Source organism: Galeopterus variegatus, unplaced genomic scaffold, assembly GCF_000696425.1.
Source record: "Galeopterus variegatus unplaced genomic scaffold, G_variegatus-3.0.2 Scaffold1826, whole genome shotgun sequence".
In the NCBI taxonomy this organism is placed as follows: Eukaryota; Metazoa; Chordata; class Mammalia; order Dermoptera; family Cynocephalidae; genus Galeopterus; species Galeopterus variegatus.
The window spans coordinates 257,348-277,678 of NW_007727937.1; the positions used below are offsets into that span (position 1 = coordinate 257,348).

Below are 20,331 nucleotides of genomic sequence, written 5' to 3' on the forward strand. Positions count from 1 at the left end.
ATCCCGTTGCCGGTCCTGGTCCGGTGCGGGCGCGACACTGAGGGTTGCGATCCGTTGCCGGACACGAAAAAAGACAAAAAGGGAAAAAAAAAAAAAGAAATTGTTATCAGCTAATAAGGTAAATATTATGCTTACAAGCTAAATTTATCTTCTTCTAATCAGGATTTCTCATCTAATGTCCTTCAACTTAAAAGCAACTTAGATAAGAGGAACGGTTGCTTCTCCTTGCTTTGAAATTTTCTCCATTTCTAGATGTTGTGGACCATGAGGCAGATGGTCCACCCATCTTCCCCCACCCAGTCCATTTTTAGGAAGTATCACGGCCAATTGGGCAGGATTTGGATGTGTTCTGCAGAGAATGCCAGACCCAGCCCATCTGGTGAACATTAGTCCACGGACTTCTTGGTGGAGGTAACTTTCACACAGCTTTTGGTCCAAACTGCAAATACAGTATTTGATTACAAAGGAATTTAGAAAAATAAGTTTGGTCAGAATGAAGTTGTAAGGGGATCAAAAAATTTTAAAAAAACAAACAAAAAAAAACACATTGGAAGAAAAACAGGAAAAATTATTTAAAAAATTAAAAGCCATTCAAAGATATACATTCACAACAAAAGTTCTTTTTGGAAAGTAAGTCGTCAGGTCCAGCATTTTGACGGTATTTACATTAATTTTGGTTGAAAAGAACCACAAAGATACTTTCCGTAATTTATAAACCTAATTCTAAGATCATTGTGTTTCTCTGTATGCTTATAAAGTAACTATAGTATGTACATTTGCTCATTGAAAGGAAATAAATTGTTGATAAATACCAGATTTTTGGGTCCAGAAATTTCTTTGTTTCCTGATTCCTAAGGCAGTCGAAGTGACCGGCTGCATCTACATATGAAAGCGCCTCTCATGAATTTATGCCTTATGTCATTGCCAAATTCAAACCCTTCTTAATCATTTTAATTCTAGAAAGCATCCTAACCTCTCAAGTGTCAGAATAATGGACTGTTACTGTTACTGCGCACAGATGCTGCTGGCTGCTGGGAGGCCTATCTCTTCTGCGTGGGGACACGCTTGGCTCCACTTCCTTGCAGGGTGGGCTGTGACAAGGTTCCAGCGATAGGCCATGAGCAGCAGGGCNTGTTAGCCAGTCCGGGACGCTGTGTGGGGGAGGGGCCCTCCCCTGCTCCAGCCTCCCTGTCTTCCCCACCCTGCCTGCCCTGCTGGCCAGGCCCCCTTGCACTGTTTACATGAGCGATAAACATACTTCTCTCATGTTTGGGCCATCACACGTTTTGTCATAACAGCTAGCCTCCCTAACACACCCAGTAGACTGTTAAGTTTCCTTTCACTCCTTTATCCTGAAATACTGCTAAACATTTCTGTGTCTTCTACTCACTTTGTGATATTATCTTCTGTTCTGTAACCGGAACTACTTAGAAATGTTATTCCCAGACGCTGAATTTTTGTATGGTTTTGGTTCTGAACACCATGTCATTAGAGCTATTTTCCCAGCAGTGATGGATTTACGCTGCTTCACTCAGGCTCAGCTCATACTTGCCATGTTTTGTACCCATCCTGGGATCTGGACAGGAGGTGTCTGTGCCAGAGCTTGCTTCCATTCTGACCTGCTGCTGCGGTTCCAGAACATTTCGTCCCTGGAGGTGTCTGAGCAAGTGCTCAATGGGAGCCTGGGGACCAGCTCAGACTCGTCAGAAGTGCTCAGACAAGAGCCTGTAACTAACTGTAGACTCTCCAGACTGGGAGCCCGTGGGCCCTCTCCTTCAGGAATGTTCTCCTGCACTCTTTAGCAGGTGTTTGAGCAGGTGCCGGGGCAGGAGCAGGACTCTGCAGAAGGTCAGCCATTCCCAGCCACATTTTCTAGCAAACTGAGAGCCAAGAAATGAAACACAGATTCTGCTTGCACCATGGGAAGCACTTTTATCACTTTTGCTATATCCTATACATAGTCATCGTAGAAATATTAAATTAATAAACAAGAAGAAGAAAAAGTCACTCATAACCCCATTACAGAGAAATAATGATTCATATATCCACATCTATACGGACATACCTAACTATATGTATGATTATGTAACATGATATATTGTATGCAATTTTTCATGTAACACTAGCAGTTTTCAAGATCAATATGTGTTGATCTACTGGATCATTTTAATAGTTGCATAAAATGTCATGCTTTGAATAAATACAAGTTATTAAATAATACTTTATTGTTAGCATTTAGGTTGCTCGGATTTTAGCTATTATAAAAATGCTACAAAAACGTTGCTGAGAATATATTTTGGGGCATACCTCTTATAACCTCAGGACAAATTCTAAGACATTGTACACATTTTTAAGATTTTTGATAGGTGTCGTCAGAGTTTCCCACAGGAACAAGTGACCAAAACTCCAATATCCCTCAGCCCCCCCACCAGGAGTGACATTCTTTTAGTATTTGTCAGTCTGACAACTGAAACATGGTATATTATTATTTTTAAAATTTGCAGTTTTATTAGTGATGTTAATCTATTGTTCTTAAAATAGTCATGATATTAACCCTTTGCTTATCGCATATGATGCAAATATTTCTCCTGGGTTGTCATATGCCTTTTGTTTGTTGCTTGTTTTTTGTTGTTTCGTTTCAATCTATCGATTTTTCTTTGTATTATGATTTGTGCCTTCACCCTCAGTCACTAAGGGAAGAGCACATGCTACTCTGCATCTGTGCATGGTTTCGTGTACTCGGCTCTTTCAAATACTGGGCACTTATTCTGGTGAGTTGTGGGAGGTGAAGCCCCTGTGGTAGGGCCAGCAGTAACACGAGTGACCCTTGGAAGCAAGGGCAGGCTTCAGGGAGACCAGTCCCTCTCCAAATGGCGAGGTGTCCCTGCCTGTGGCTTGTTCACCTGCTGGAGCTACAGGAATAGGCTGGAGCCTGGCTCAACCATCGACTGCTGGGAGACCTCAGGGAAGGCTCTGCCTCTAGGTGCGTGAATCAGCTCACCACAGTGCACCTGTGATAGAACTGACCTCTTGGGTTGTTTTGAGGACCAAATGGGCAAACATACGCAAACTTATGGTGCAGCCGGCGCTCAGTAAGCACAATTCAAATGCTGTTGTTGTGGAACTCGTGCTTAATTTTATGAAGCTGTATGGTCGTTTCATTACATACAATCACAAATTCGTATATTATAAGCTCTCTTTAAAACTTCTCCAAGTCATTGGGTCCAAACAGGCTACACTAGACACAACCAGAACCTAATAGTACACCTGGAATTTACATTTTGATGGACTGCTCCTCCCAGGGTGAGGCCTGGGCTGGAACTGTGAGAGGGGCACGACAGGGACCTCCTGAGCTGCAGATGAGTGGAGAGGCCCTGGGGACTTGGTAGGGACTCATCGTGGTAGAAAAATGGTTAGCAAAGATGGTGTCCTGGGAAAGGTGAAACCTGGAAGGAAAGCTCTTCCCTCCAGAGGCTGCCCACTAAGTGGAGAAATATCCTCCAGGTGCCACCTCAGCTCCACAGCCTGGAGAGTAACAGACCAGATCCGTAAGCAATGACCAAGTAACCAAAGAGGACTGTGTCTGGGAGCTTTCAACACAGCCACAGCTCATGGGCCGGGGTGAACACAGGCATTTTTAAAAGTCACTAGGTTGTGAGATTTTGCTCACAGTTGTCATCGTGGAATGCTGAGGTCCACCCACACAGAGCTGGTGAGAGTGAGTACCCTTGCGCCGTCGGATTCTCTCTAACTTGGTCACCCACACTCAGGCTGGAAGAGGCCCACTGCACTGCGAGGGTCATCTGCTTTACTCAGTCTATGGATAAATGCCAATCCCATCCAGAAACACCCTCACAGAACTACCCAGAGCGATGTCTGACCAAATATCTGAGCACCCTGCAGCCCAGTCAAGTTGACACAACACCAGCTACCCACAAGACTTCTCCATCTGGGGCTAATGGGCACCTCAAAAGGGACAAGTCCAAAGTGAACTTCTGCCTTTCCTTCTCAAGCCCACTGGGGGCTAGAATGAGCCCCTGGCCCATCGCTCAGGCAGGTCCCGGGACTGCTCTGTGCCTTTCTTTCTCTTGTGCCCCCACCAAGTTCTGCCTGGGGAGCACACCCAGAATCTGGCCTCCTCCTGCTGAGCCCCCACCTCTCCTTATCTCGGCACTGTGGCCATCACTGGCCTTGTGGCCCCTGACCTGCCCTCAGTGGGCTGCAGCAGCTCCCAGCAGAGACTCGCTTCCCAGGCCCCTGCTCTGATGGCCCAGGGGTGGGTTCCTTGCCGATGGGATGTGGGCAGCAGCAGCAGGGTCCCCACTCCAGGCCTGGCCAAGGACCTCCCTCACCACCTGCTGGTGGAGGCCACACCCAGGGCAGGGTTGGCATCACAGATCCCAGCAGCGGACCCCTGGATGGCTGCATGGAGGTAACTTCTAGAACACAGGGCTCCACACTCACTGTGAGGGAAACACTGTGACCCCAGGATTCTGTGCCCAGCTACATTGCCTTTCATGAGTAAAACGCAGGACATTCTCAGAACAGCTGCTCAGAGCCATGCTTCCTGTGTGTGCCTCCTGGAAACATCTGCCCATGCAGAGCTGGCTGGGCTGCATCATTGGCAGCAGCCTGGAATTTGGTCCTGGAGTGTCAGTGCTCAGGGAAGTCCTGGAAGGGGTGACACTGAGACCTTGGTGAAGTGACCTGCCCAAGGGGAGGGGTTGGAGCCCACCCTCCCAGCTCCTGCCTGCTCCTGCCCACTGCAGGACCACGGTGAGGTCAGGGGCCATGGGCCCAGAAGAGAGCCTGCACATGCCCAGTGGCCGCTGGTTTCTGCTGAGAGTGTGATCCAGGACAGGAATCATGTGGAAGGACAGCTCTGAAGACAGACTTGCCAGGGAAGCTTCCTTTTCTCATCCACGCTTAGTCAGCTGGTCATGGTGAGGGGAGTGCCTGAAGGACCACTCTCTGGAGGTGAACGGCCCAGTCTGCTGCTGAGGTCAGGCAGGGAGGGCGCACCTCTCTAGCCCCAGCATCTTCAGGACGACTCTCAGGACTGCCATGAGAACGTCCTTCCCAACTAAGGGAGGTGACCACCCATGGGTGTCCTGAGCTCCTCACAGACATGGGGCAGGAGGCACATTGCAGAGAGACTGGCCAGCATGGTGGGGACCCAGAGCTCTGGAAACACACCCTTAGAAGAATCCTAGGAAGAGAAGGCAGTGAAAGAGGCTCTGACTTCAGGTCACATGCGCATACGCGTGGCCGGCAATCTGTGCGACTAGGTCCCGCAGCCACCACACCATGGCTGCTTAGATCCCTCCCCTCCCTTGACCAGATGCCGTCAACCAGTGGCTTCTGCTGGTTTACTGCACAAGAGCCATGGTGATGGGGAAAATCAGAGTACTTCTAGACTCCGCTTTCAGCCGAGTGGCCTGGTGGATGAGAGCATCGGCACAGCCCGGCATGAACAGCCCACACTGCCAACAGTCATGTTGGTCTGTGCTCCCACAAACCAAGAGGTCTTTTAAGGAAATCCCTCCCCAATCCAGCGTTGAGTCATCTGGCTTCCATCTCTGGCTCCTGAAATAACCAGAATCTCAAATTAGCCATGAGGAAAAATATCACAAAAACATTTCTTTGTTATGAAAAGGAAGACAAAACCCAAGAGCTGGCATGGGGGGAAGAGATTGCTATTTGTTGATGTTTATCTCTCTTACTGCACCTTACAGTTTCTTCTATCCATGGAAGGCGTTGAGCTGGAGCAGCAGGAGACGCAGGGTGCTCGGCACAGTGGGGCCGTCCGCAAGAGATTGCTATTTGTTGATGTTTATCTCTCTTACTGCACCTTACAGTTTCTTCTATCCGTGGAAGGCGTTGAGCTGGAGCAGCAGGAGACGCAGGGTGCTCGGCACAGTGGGGCCGTCCGCTGCTCCCGAAGTCCCATAAAGATGGCTTTTCCACAAAGCATTTGCTTGTAGGAGATGCAAATTAGGGATATTTTTAGGAAATATTAATCCACTGAGCACTAATTTGCAGACTGCAATTTACTTCTTCCTCTCCCCACCCAAAGCCACGTGAGTGCACGGCTCCCTGCCTTTGTAACTCTGTTTTTGAACCGCGGCTTGGTTGTTTTCTATAGGAGGAATGCAGGCACACTGTAAAGAGACAATACCAAGAGTTACAAAAGAGAAAGCAATAACACACCAAAAAATCACCGCCAATCCCCTCGGCCAGAAATACCCTCACGCACATGGGGTGTGGCAAGGCAGGAGGAGGCAGGCCCCACGCAGAGCGATGGGAGGACAACCGGTTCCTTAAGTAGCTGGACAGGCAGAGGGGAAGGGGCTAAGGGTTTTCCTTGAATTTAACAGAAGAGAAAGAAATTGAGTGACACTGAAAGATTGCTAAACTTAACATAAATGAATCTTTGTTACAGAAATACTTTCTGAAAGATCCCTCAGAGGTATCTGGATACCCTGAAATAGAAAGACTAGGGCGGGCACCAGCCCTGCCACAGTCCTGTGGATGTCCCCAGCTGGCGCCTGAGCAGGGAGACAGCCCCGGCGTGGGAGGGAGACCGGAGGTGGGCTGTGCACACTAGGCACTGGAGTATGATACAGGTGGCATCTCAAGTCCCAGGGGAAAATTGGACGCTGAATAACTGGTGGGCAACTGGATAGCTTTGGAGAAAAGATTAGAGCAGACCCACCCCTCACAGCACATACAGGAATAGACTTGCAGTGGCTGGGGGCTGCGATGTGAAGCGTGGCATCACACGAGCACAGAGAGGGCACGGTCAGCTCCTCTCTCACCTGGACATAGGGAAAGGCCTTCTGACCATGACTCAAAGAAAAGAGAAGATGAATAAGTAGCACAAAAAGCAAGTTTCTGCACACCTGAAGAAACCATAAACAAAGTCAAAGACAACTGAAAAACTAGGAGAAAAGTTTCCCAGTGTAAACTAGATATATTTGTAACATGCCACAGATGAAGGACTGATATCCCTAATACTTTCACAAGGTGAGAACAAAAGACCAAAAAATCAGATAGAAAAACGGGCAAAGGACACAAAGAGACAATTCACAAAAAAGGTGTTAAAATGAGTCTTAAACACATGAACAACACTCACTCATAGTTAGAAAGTGCAAACTAGAGCAGCGCTGAGATGCTGTTTCTCATCTCTGGCAATACATTCTGTCGATGTGGCTATGGGAAGCAAGCCCTTCCCTGCGTGGCTGCAGGTGCACCTGGGAGCAACACTCCCGGGGGATCTGCAACACCTGGCAGAAAGACATGCATGCTTACCTGTGGACTGGGAGGGGATGCCTCTGGTTTCCAGAAGGAAAATGCCTGTGCATGGTCAGTCTGCTGCAGCACTGTTTGCAGATGCAGGACACTGGTGCTCCCTGAGTACACATGCAGGAGAGGGTGGCATGAATTGGGGAGTGTCCACTGATCTGGAGTGGCTACTAGGACCTATGGGCACATGAACAGGAGCCAAGAGCAGTCTCCAGAGCCCACCACCCTTCAGCAAGCAGCAGCAGGGGGGAGGAGGGTGGTAGGAGGTGCTGGGGACAGAGGGAGAAGAGGGGGTATGGGGAGGTGAGGGAGGGTAGTGGAGGATAGTGGGGGCAGTGGGGCCAGGGGCTGGTTTTCCTCCAAGGCTGATTAGAGCTCAGGGGATTTTGCAGGCTGGCAGGTGGGAGGAAGGTGGGATTAGAAACAGCATTCACAATCCTCCAATCTGGCCACAGCTGCCTTCCTCTGCTTGCCTTCTTCAGTGCCCTCAGTGGCCCCTGCCATGCCAGCCTCTCTCTTCCAGGAAGCCCTTAATTATCTCTTGAGCAGTGGCTGCTCTCTGGCTCTCTCCAGGCAGCCCCGGCTCTCCCGGGTCTCAGCACACCATGCGTTTCCCTCCCACCTTTGTACATGTGCCCCCCAGGCCTCTCATGGACCCAGAAAATGACTAGTTGTCCTTTAATACACAGCCCAAACATCTCCTCCTCCAGGAAGTCTCCCTGACCTGACCAAGCAGAAGTACCAGTGCAGTCACCTAGCACCACGGCACCTTGCGCGTCTGCTATGAATCTGCTACCTTGGGCTGCCCATGCTGGGGAAAGACATGGGCGTTCATGGCTTAGTCACAGGCTGCTGTGACCCAACCTGCACCTTCTCTTCCCAGGTGTGCAACCTGAAGTTCTGTGAGCCTCAATCAATGTGAGAGACTGTGAGTCCTAGAGACCAGGTGGGCCCTACACACCTGACACCGCGTCTGGCCACGGTGGCCTGTCATTGCTGTACAGGAGGCAGGTGAATGATTTTAAAACATTTCTGTCATTAGCGAAGTGATTTTCCCAGCATTCCTCACATGGGAGCCCTCAATAAATATTCACTAGAATTATTTCATAGATTTAGATTTCTGTCATGCAAGTGAAAAGAAGGAAAATTGCCCTTTGCATGAACAGATGACCTGCCATAAATGGGCTATTGGATCTCAAAGTGCATTGTAAACTCTCAAGCTGGGCTTCACAGGCACGTGACCCCTGTTGGACAGGAGGACCCCCTGCTCAGGAGGACCCCCTTGCACTCTTAATGCTCTCCAGCTGCCATCTTGTTATTTTGATACTTTTATCATTGAATTTATGCTTTGAAAGTGAAGCCCAGTGAGGTGGGCTTGGAGCCTGGGCTCACCATGTGGTGGCACCTGCTCAGTCAGGGCCTTGCACAGGCCCAGAGAGGGCTGGGGTGGGCAAGTGTGTGCCACATACCGAGCAGTGGGGTGGGCCCAGGTGACTGTGATGGTCTGTCTTTGCCCTGCAAGTATCCCATGCCCAAGGGAGCAGGACATTAAGTAGCAAACAAAAATCACTATGATAGGGAGGGAGGGAGAGAGAAAGGAGAGAGGGAAGGGGATGGCAGGGAGAAGCACAGATGGAGACACAGACTTCAGAAGAAAGGAAAGAGCATTGTCTCTGATTTTTGGACAAGGGGTCTCACATTTTTATTTTTCACTGGGCCCTGCACATTACATAGCCAGCCTGGCTCTCAGGTATACAAATATGAGATCTCCTGCCTGAGTTTTCCCTTTAATTAAAATGAAGAAGGCAGCAAGACCCCAAATCACGTACTGCACATACTTTCCTGGTTTCCTGGGACCTCTGAACCTACCTTCTGTTTCACCTCTGTTAAGTCCATCACGTGGGCATAGCCAGCGCTCTCTGTAACACTGTATCACAGTCCCAGCCAATGCAATAAGGCAAGAAAAGAAACAAAAGGCATAGAGATTGGAGCAGCAGCAAATCTGTATCTATTCATAGACAATATGATTGTAGATGTAGAGGTAGAGAATTCCAAAGAATCTACAAAAAAATCATAGAATTAGTAAATGAATATAGCAAGGCCAAGGGATACAAAGTCAACATAAAAAATCAATTGCTTTTCCATATGCTAGTGAGAAACAACTGGAAAATTAAATTTTAAAATACCATTTACAGTAGCAATAGAACCCACATAATACTTAGAAATAAATTTAACAAAAAGATGTGCAGGGTTTCTGCCCTGAAAACTACACAGCTCAGCAAAGAGAAATTAACGGCAACTAAGTAAATGGAGAGTGCTAGGCTCTAAATGTTTCTCATCACCCAAAGCTCATATGTTAAGATCCCATCCCCCCCAGGTGATAGTGTTAGGAGGCAGGGCCTTTTGCAGGTGATGAGATCCTGAGGGCAGAGCTCACACTGGTGGGATTAGTGCCTTATAAAAGAGATGGCAGAGAGCTGCCTCACCGTTTCCACCAGGTGAGGACACAGTGAGAAGGTGCCATCTATGAACCAGGAAGCAGGTTCTCACCAGACACCGAATCTTCAGGCACCTTCATCTTGGACTTCCAGCCTCCAGAACTGTGAGAGATAAATTTCTGTTGTTCATGAGCCATCAGTCTGGTATTTTGTTATAGTAGCCTGAAGGGACTAAGACAGAGAGATAACCCCACTGTCATGCATTGGAAGATTCAGCATCGTAAAGCCGCCTATTCTTCTTGAAATGACCATAGATTGACATCTGTATCCTAATTAAAATCCCAGCAGGCTTTTTTGTAGAAATTGACAAACTGATTCCAGAAGTTTAATGGAAATGCAAAGTACTTAGAATAGGGCAAACAATCCTGACAAAGAGCTGGAGGATTTACACCAGCTTCGTTACTATAAAGCTGTAAGATTCAAAACAGTGCGGTATCAGTGTGAAGAGAAACAGATCAGTGCAGCAGAACAGAGAGTCCAGAAATAGACCCACTACAGTGACAGAGATCAGAAGGATGAATTCTTGTTGGAGGGCTTGACTGGAAAGGAACTTTCTGGGGTGAGAGTTGCTCTACATTGTGATTGGGGTTTTGATTTCAGAGTGTATGTATCTGTCAAAAATCATCCAACTGTACACTTAAGTTTACTGCATTTTACTATATGTAAATGGCACGTCAACGCAATGAACTAATTAATAAAAAGAGGGTCTGATGGGGCCGGGGACCAGACGCCTGCTGGGCATTGCTGAGAATCAGGACCAGAGAGGGACGGGCTAACTTCTCTGGTAAACCTACTGCAGGGGAAACAGTAACTGCTGTGTTGACGAGCTTCTTTTACTTTCTAGAAAACTTTCTAATAATTAAGCTCATATTCTTGTGCCAGTTAAGAACTGGCTGTAATGGGATGTGCTGTTGGGAGTGAGTGAAGGTGAGCATGTTCCTTCCATACTCTCCAGCATGACAGGCTTAGGGTTAAGCGCCCAGTCTCCTTCATAGCAAGTGTCCAGTGTGCACCACACAGGTCTGTAAAGCATGGCCTCTCCTCCCTCCCCCAACTCCTCTCCATCCTCCCCTACCCTATCTTCCTCTCCCTCCTCCCCCTCGCCCCTCCCCCTTTTCTTTCCCTCTTCCTCTGCTTCATGGTGACACACAGGCGGGCCTGGGACCTGAGGCCTTGAATCCCCATGGAGGGCTTCCCTGGAGGCCTCAGTTACAGAGTGCTGGGCACATCTGATGCCCTCATTCAAATCCACCTACTGGGATATGTGTTAAATGCCAAAGCATTAAAAAACAAAATAGGGCTGGCCAGTTAGCTCGCTTTGTTAGAGCGTGGTGCTGATAACACCAAGGCCCAGGGTTCGATCCCTGTACTGGCCAGCTGCCCAGACAAAAACCAAAATAAAATATAGCAGGGCCTGTGTGTGGTGCGCACAGCCAGCTCCTGCCCAGGAGGTGCGGAAGGGGCTCGCCCGCACCCGCACAGACTGAACGTACTTATTCAATGAGCAACAAAGATACCATGAGACAGTCAAAGAACAAGAGTGTTTTTCCACTTTGGGAAATAGTCAGAGCTTTTATATTCCGCCAAAAATAGAAGTGGAATTCTAGAAAGCAAAAATAGGTGGTCCTATACATGCATGCAATTCAAACAAGGCCACATAGACCATGAGTGCTCTCATCTCTCTGGAATGTTCGCCTGTTTTCCATGAGGTTGTGGAAAGAGCTGGGACAGGAGGGAGCCTGGGACCTGCTCCTGGGCCTGTGCTAGCTGCAGCCAACTGGACCGTGTGGCCATCCTGCACCGTGAAGGTGTGCTTCCCCTCCCCAAGCTGATGATGGCTAACACGAGCCCCTTCCCCGCAAACCTGTGCTAGCTGCAGCCAACTGGACCGTGTGGCCATCCTGCACCGTGAAGGTGTGCTTCCCTTCCCCAAGCTGATGATGGCTAACACGAGCCCCTTCCCCGCAAGGAAGAGACGTGTGGAAGTTCTCACTGTAACTCGCTCACGAGCCCCCACCTGGCCAGCACGAGATAGGTGGAGATATTTCCCCCTTTAAGGCCCTAGATTGTTTTAAACATCAAGTGCCACATTCTGCTGTGGAGTGGGGGTGTGTCTCTGCACCTCAGCAGGCAGAAACAGTGACTTAAATTTGAAGGCATGATTTACAGAATATTTAATATGTTTTGTTTATATTTTATTTTCACATACTTTCTTTAAAACATATCTTATACATTTTGTTGATTCATGATTTACGGATGATTTTTCAGCCTTTCTGATGAGGAAATAGAAGCCCACAGAAGGAACCCATGTCCACTAAGTGACCTGTTCTCACACCAGCCAGAGCTGTCTTCATGAACTGATAGGGAACGAGGCCCGAGAGCCTCTCGTCTTCCAGGCATGGCCACAGCGTCACCAGGACACAGCCAACAGGCAGGCAGGACCAGGCCACAGCCACAGCCCGCCCCCCCCCCACTGCCAACCAGCCAGACCACAGCTCACTCCCCTCCCCGAGCTGGGCCACAGTAGCCCCCAACCCCCCAGCTAGACCACAGGCCCCTCCCGAGCCAGGCCACAGCTTCCCCCACACCCCAACACAGGCCACAGCCCCCACCCTCCAACCAGGCCTTCCACTACTTGTCCTTGAAGTAAGGCTGGTGTGGGGAGCAGAACACAAAGGAGGATTTAGGGCTCATTCCAATTTGGGCTTATTCCAGAAATGCAAGGTTGGTTTAACACTTGAAGTTTAATCAACTTAATTCATACTAATATAACAAAGCAGAAAATCATATGCATGCATGAAAAGAAATTCTTAGCAAAGCAGGAATAGAAGGGAACTTCCTTAATTTCATGGAGGATATCTATGTAAAAAACATCTCTACAACAAATACCACACCTCCTGGTGGAATACTGAAAGCTTTCCCTGTGAGATCAGGAGCAAGACAAAGATGCTTGCTATTAACACTTCTATTCATCACCAGCCAGTAAAGCAAGCCAAGAAAAAGGCATTAAAGGATAAAATAATTAGAAAGGAAGAAACAAAAAAGTCATTGTCACAGACAAAATGATTGTGTATGTAGAAAATCCAATAGAATCTACAGAAAAGTACTGAAATTATTAAGTGAGTCTGGAAAGATTGCTGGATACAAAGTCAATATACAAAAATCAACTGTAATCTACATAAACAGAAACCAGTGGCCACAAAATAAAACTAGAGAACATTTTAAATTATCAGCCAAAGCACCAAGTATCCAGGAATAAATCTAATGGAGTGTGTGTGAAATATCTACCTAGAAGGCATTTCTTCCATTAGAGGACGACAGCAAGGAAATATTCAGATAAACATGGGATAGACATGAACTAGAGCACTTGATATTGTGAGGTGCGCATTCTCACCAGGTTCATCTACGGCTTCAGTGCAAATTCTAGAAGGATTTTGGGGGACATTAGTAAGCCAATTCAAAAAGTTACATGGAACTGTAAAACACCAAGTACAGGCAAGGACGTCTCGAAGGCCAGAACTGGAAGGCGAGTCTGTGGAGTCGCCCATGCAGGTGAGTGCCTTGGAGCAGAGCAAGGCAGTCCCACAGACGCCAGACCGAGCCAGAGAAACAAGAGGATGCACGCCAAGTGATTTCACTTATGCAAAGCGATAAAACAGGCATAACTAATCAAGCGGTCTGAAGCCAGGGCAGAGGCTGCATTGGGGCAGGCAGGGGACGATGGGTGATGGCCGTGTTGTTCTGGGTGGAGGTTTCACAGATGTGTCCACTTTGGGTTGCTTCATTCAGATGTACTCTCATAGCATGGGTACTTTTCTGGGTGTTTATTATCCCTCCAGAAAACGTTTAAAAATGCACCGATGAGGTCCTTTTCACAGCACTGTTCGCAGCTGCCTCACTGCCCCTGAAGTGTGGGTAAGGTCCAGCCCAAGCCCCCAAAATTCTAGTTTGAAACTGTGAACCACAAGATCTTGGATATATGGTAGCTGAAAGTCCCCAAGGAAGAAGGCTTTAAATAACCACATGAGCCATCTAGTTTGTCACCAACCAAACTCTGATTAGGAAATGCTCAGCCTCCAGCCCTCCCCAGAGCAGCTCCTAGCGGGGTGGGAGTCCACCCATGACTCCCACACCCCCTTGCCTGGCTCCAGTCTCTAATTACCTTGCACTTCTCAAGGAAGACTGCTAACAATAATTAAGATATTAATAACTCGGGCCGGCCCGGTGGCGCACTGCTACAGTGCGCTGCTTGGGAGTGTGGCGGCGCTCCCGCCGAGGGTTCGGATCCCACATACAGACCGGTTCCCACTCACTGGCTGAGTGAGGTGCAGGCGCAACACCAAGGGTTGCGATCCCGTTGCCAGTCACGAAAAAAGACAAAAAGGAAAAAAAAAAGATATTAATAACTCAGCAAAATAGGGGGGAAAAAGCTCCTCTTCCTGGTTCTAGTCCCTAATCTTAGAGTAGTATGTTACCAGGAGCCCTACTGTCTTTGCATCTGATTTATAAATAAAAATCTACTGTCATTCAAAAGAAGTTGGTGAAGCTGCTAATTTTGTTTGATTTATATGTTTGTACCATTTTATCCCACAAAAAATTTGAGGTGTTTGGTGTGTCACTTCATTCGCTTGCTCTTTTAATGCTTCCATTGCTAATGTAGACAGCATCATTTTTCTAAATCACATGCTGTTTGTTGCTGAGGTATAGAAACCATTTTTTTGTGGGGGGTGTGTGTGTCAATTTTATATTCACTAATCTTGTTAGATTTTTATTAAATCTAAGAACTTAGCTATAGATGTAAAATTTTCTGCATATGTAACCATGTTTATTTCTTCCTTTCCAAGCTTTATACACGTCATTCCGTTTTCATGTCTTGCTGTGTTGACTAGGCTCTGTTATGGTATTAAACATAATGGAGTCAGCATTCAAGGATTTTTTTCTGGCTTAAGGAGAAGGTCCTTAACATTGCCAGTATGGTGTTGCTTTAGGTGTTTTTGCAGACACCCTTTGTCAGAATAAGGAAGTTCCCTTTTACTCCTAGTTTTTGAAGAGTTTTTTTTGTAAACGTGAATGATGCTGGATTTTATTAAAAGCTTTTTCTGCATCTGTGGAGATGATCGTACAGATGTTCTTCAATTTTTTGATGTGGTGATTTACATTAAGAGACTTTAAAGTGTAATTCAGTTATATTCTTGGGTAAACTCAACTTGGTCATAATGTTTCTGTTACCCTTTTATACATCACTGGATTTTGCTTTGCTGAGTGTTCTGTTCAGGATTCTATATTCATTCAGGATTCTGTTTACGAGTGAGGCTGATCCACATTTTTCTCCCTCATGCCATTCTGCAGTTTCTGAAGTTGAGATTATGCTAGTACATGAGGTGCGCACAGTGTTTCTTCTTTCTAGTTAGTTCCATCCCCAATATTCCACTGAACTTCTCAAGGTCACTATGACCTCTGTGTTGCCAAATCCAGTTGACTTTCTGTCCTCACTTTATTTAGACTCTCATCGTTTTACCAAGTTATCTTTTCTTCCAGAAACACTTTTCTCTGGGTTTTCTTCTGCCTCTCTGGGTTCTCCTAGTCTCCCATGCTCATCCCTCTTTCTGCACCCGGTTCGAATGGTAAGTTCTCTTTTCTCTCTCCATTCTCTCCTTTGGTGATCAGTGATCTCTTCCATTTTCATGGGTTTCAAATGTATATCCCCAGCACAGGCCTCTTCTCTGGACACCAATCTTTCCTGTGCAGTGGACATGTGATGCCTATCGCAGACCCAATTCTTGGTTTCTTCCAATCTTCTCCCATCTCATTACAAAGCATCTTGTCCTGCAACATGTGCAAGCCAGAATCCCAGGTGCAAGTTTTGATTCTTCCCCCTCCCAAGCCCCTCCTGCCCAGTCCGTCACTAAGTCTTATTGCCATGGTTACCCCTGATCCGTTACACTCTCTGCACCCAGCCTGGTGTATGCACTCACTAGCCTTGGGGCTGACACTGCAGGGTGCCTGACAAGCCCCTCTTCAATCCCCAATGGTGGCGATTTAAGAGTGCATTTCTTTCCTCCCCCTCAGACAGGATATCAGCTGGCCTAACTCCCACTCCAGAATAGACCCTCCTTGGCTTAAACCAGGGGCTGGCAATCTGTTTCTGTAAAGGACCGGGGAGAAAACATTTTAGGCATTGTGGGCCACGTAAACCTGTCGCATATTCCTCACTGCCCCAGACCCCACACTTCGTTCTCAGCTTGTGGACTTGTACAAGAATGGGCCATGGGCCTCAGTGGACCTGTTTTCACTCCTCTGGCTCACCCCTCAGCACGCTCCACCTCCCTGGGGTTTAGAGAGGGCAGAAGAACCAAGTGGCCCAGTCCTCACAGAACAGTCCTCTCCTCTGACTTCCCATGACGTGGTAACCCCCACCCCCGCTTGCTCATCCTTAAAGGCCCAGCTCAAGAGCTGCGGCTTCCAGCAGCTTGTCTGACCCTCTTGAGTGCAGCGAGCTGCAGTTTTCTGGACCCCCACATCCCCCTCCCATCAAGGAACCCCTGTTCTTACCCCTGGAGCCAAACTGCCCATCGGGCATGGGCCAACCTGAGTGTGTATCAATTCTCCCTTCTGCAGGTGAAGGACAGGCTCAGAGAGGTCAATGACATGTCCAGTCCCACGGCTGCTGCGTGGTGCAGCCGGTGGCCCTGTCTGACCCTGATGCCGTACGAGTTAGAACAGACCGTCTTCCCGCAATCACCCCACGCTGCACGTGATACCATCTCCTGGACTATGAACAACTTGGAAACAAAGACACCTTCTTAGTCATGTGTTCACCCACATGCGGGACACTGCCCATGGCATGGAAATGCTCTCATTTCCTGCCTCTGTGGTCTGCCCCATCATTCCCTCTTCAGCCTGGCTTCACCGATGGGTGTACATGGCAAGGGAGGAAGATCCTCCCAACTGCTTCTGGATTTAAACCTTCCAGGTCCAGGCACAGAGAGACTAAGGTTGTCTCGATACCACTCACATTCCTCATGCAGTCATGGGAGGGCCGGGAGTGGCAGGTGTGTGCACACTACACAGCACAAGCCACGCAACTCCTGGTCCATCCTGTGACCATGTGGCCTTGCCCTTGTTGGGGGCCTCAGAGAAGGGGGCACATCATGAGCTGTCCATATGCAGTGTCCACTACCCTGGCAATTTGTTGACCGAATGGCTTAGCACCATCTGACTCTCGCCACTCCAGTCTCGTTTTTTTTTTTTTAATATAGGACAAAAAACATTATCTCTCAAATAAATGTGTCACAGAATATTGGTTACCTCTCATTAGCAGTTTTATCTTCCTGACTTTTTCTAGAAGCAAAGAAATCAATAATCTACTTTAGACTATAATGTAAAAGTACCTTTGAGTGTCTCTTCTCAAAATGATTGGGCAGAATAAAACAAAGCAATAAACATTTTTTTCAGACATTTTGGTTGTACACAAGGACTACAGTGAAACAGGCTTCAAAAGAACAAGAAAAAAGTGTCCTTGGAGTTAAATAATTGAATTACTGAGATCCACATACTTGAAGGGTGCAGCCAGTCACAGTCTGAGTATAACATGACCATGACCTGAGCTAGTCTCAGCAAAATGGGTCGGGAATGTGCTCTGCTATTTGGAAGATGGAAATTGAATCACAGGAATCACCCTGTGTGGAGGGGACAATGTGGACAAAGGGGGATGGGGGTGGGTCAGCCAAGGGCCTAGAAAGGCCAGAAAGGCCCCCCTGCTCAGGGACAGCAGCAGTCCTGTGCTCAGGTCATGTGACCCCCTCTGCTAGCTCCTGTGTGGGAGAGCCAGGGCACTGACAGATGGGTGGCTCCTCCACCGGCAGGCCTTGCACCTCCTTCGATGGAAGGCTCTCCTGAGGCCTTGTGCATTTGTGCACGTACAGGGGCTTGGCAGCTGGACTGCTCCAAGGCTGGCACCTTCCCCTCCTCTGGCTGTTCCCAGGAGGGGTCCAGAGACCAGTCTGAAATCCACACTAGGTTCACCTCTTAAGTTTGCGGGAAGTTTCTATCCTAAGATATTAGAAGTCATTTCACCCCACCATATCCTGCAGGCACTTGTAGTACCTAGAGAGATTTCTAGTTCTGCTGAGGGGTATAGTTACAAGGCCGTGCCACTTAAATCAACTGAAAGGAAAAAGTGGCCACATTGGTTTTCCGCAGTTGTGCAGACGTTTCCCAGCAGTTGTTTCATCTACTATATAAAACCTTACCCCACATCACTGGGGCAGAGGGAACCTAGCTAGACTCCCATGCTCAAGCGTCTGAATGTCACATTTGTTCCAGGACACCAAAGTGATATTCTTCTTGATGGTCTGCATGAGTGAGATGGTAAACAATAGGACCAGCGCCTGCATGCTGCTCCTCGCACGGAAGGCCAGGGAGCCACGGGCCATCCCCATCATGGCAGCCAGCACCTCTGTGGCCACCCAGGTCCCACTCCAGGCACCCAGGTGTTTGATGTCGCTTCTTGATGGTCTGCATGAGTGAGATGGTAAACAATAGGACCAGCGCCTGCATGCTGCTCCCCGCACGGAAGGCCAGGGAGCCGCGGGCCATCCCCATCATGGCAGCCAGCACCTCTGTGGCCACCCAGGTCCCACTCCAGGCACCCAGGTGTTTGATGTCAACAGTGAACAGCAGGCAGACGGCTTAGATGTCCTTGCAATTTCCTTGGGCCTTCCTCAGGAGACTAGGATTCCTCCCCAAAGACCCTGACCTCACGGGTGCCTCTCTGGGCATCCCTATGCTCCAGGAGTGGCCCTGGGGGACTGGAAATGGCCTTCTCTCGACATTAGCACAAAGAGGTATGTTCCGTGTGCAGTTCTTCCAAGTCAGGGAGAACTCCATGATAAACACGGTCTCTGTGGCAAGGACGGTGTCTGAGGTAGTGTAATAGGAAAGGACAATCACAGGCCCTTTGCTCGTCTCTGCAGAGCAGTGTAAAGGTCTTCGTCGCAGCCACCATTCTCTCTCTTTACTGCTGCTAAGGGACAAGGAGGATGAAGGTTGAATAACCAGCTCCTACTGACAGGTAGTTACCTTGTTTTCCCTCTGACAAACCATGACTGAACAAAGGCCTTGGAAGCCTGCCACAGTGACAAATACGATGAACCCTGCTTCCCTCTGTCCAGGCCCCTGTGCAGCCCGGGCCCAGCCGCCCAGGCCCCACTGACTTCCATTGGCCAGTGAGACAGGAAGAACCAGGATGCCAGCAGAGGCAAAGCACTGTGCACTGGGGTCTGCCCTCTCTCCTGCTGCTGGTGGAGACCAGCCACCATTTGAAGTACCTCTGGCCAGCCCACCCATGGCGGGTGACACATGGCCCCTATGTGCGACAGCCATCCCAATGGAACCCAGCACAAGTTGCTGGCTCACAGAATTGGGAACAGTTAAATGACTGTTTTAAGTCACTCCATTTTGGAGTGGTTTGTTACACAGAAACAGATACAAAACCTTTATGCACATATTTGTTATCAAGGATGAATCCCTAGAAAGCACACAGGTGATTCTTACTTAGTTGTGAACAGATGCCCCTTTGGACACTACCTGGTATTTAGCTGACAGGCAGGGTGAGGGGCTTGTCAGCTGGCTGCCCTAAAGACAGGCCCCTGAGGCAGTGGTAGGACCTGGACTTGATCCTGGAGTCCAGCCTCTGCCCCCACTCCCCCACAGTTAAGAAGAACCCGACTGTTCTCTCTACCCGGCTTTCCCTAATAACCACCCACAGCCAAATGCGCCGTTGGGGTTCACGTCCCTGCTCCCAAGGGCCCGTGTTCATGGACTGCAGAGAGGTTCCCTCACTGGGCTTTTAGTTCCTTTTCTGTTCTCCTCAACAGAATTGCAGACTTGAGCTGGTTATTCTGGTCTTCCAAAATGCTGCATTTCTACACACGCTGATCATCATCCGTGTAAACATTTGTCTGTATACCTGCAGAAAACTCAGTAAATAAATAGAGGAGGAACTTTATTGCGTACACTGTGAAAAGGCTGTAAGATGCCTTTACTGTCAAACTAAAACAAACCAATCCACAAGCACCTTACCTTTGGTGACTTGGACCTGCTTCTAATCTCAACGAGAATTCTAAACTGGCCGGGGGAGACCCCTCTGGAGCTTTTGGACCGTGACCAACGTTTCTCCTTCACGTGTACAGGGAGGAGTAAGAGCTAGAGCAACACACCGGGGACAGGGAGGGCCGCGGCGGGCACCCAAGGCCAGGGCTCCGCCACTCTGGGCTCTGCCCAGCCCCTCTCTGAAGCACCGGCACGCGGCTCGGTGCGGGTGCGGGTGCAGGAGCGGGTGCGGGTGTAGGGGCAGGAGCGGGTGCAGGAGCAGGTGCATGGGCAGGTGCGGGTTCAGGAGCAGGTGCGGATGCGAGTCACGTGCCGGCCCGGCTCGGAGGGGCAGCTCGCCCGGTGCCCGCACGGCCACCGCGGGCGGACCCCGGCCCGCGACCCCGCTCTCCCAGGGAAGCGCACCGCGGGGCGG

General features: G+C 48.8%; 1 long non-coding RNA gene across 2 annotated transcripts; it reads right to left on the minus strand.

The window, feature by feature from the left end:
- Positions 1–5,858: 5,858 nt before the first annotated feature.
- On the minus strand, positions 5,859–20,168 carry LOC103595731. Of its 2 annotated transcripts, XR_550976.1 has the most exons (5): positions 19,887–20,168; positions 9,175–9,232; positions 7,312–7,412; positions 6,257–6,363; positions 5,859–6,161 (listed from the first exon to the last, which is right to left on the minus strand). It is a non-coding gene; the product is annotated as an uncharacterized LOC103595731 (long non-coding RNA). The 2 variants fall into 2 exon arrangements; XR_550975.1 differs by lacking the exon at positions 19,887–20,168 and having other exon boundaries at positions 9,175–9,431.
- Between the last annotated feature and the right edge of the window lie 163 nt (positions 20,169–20,331).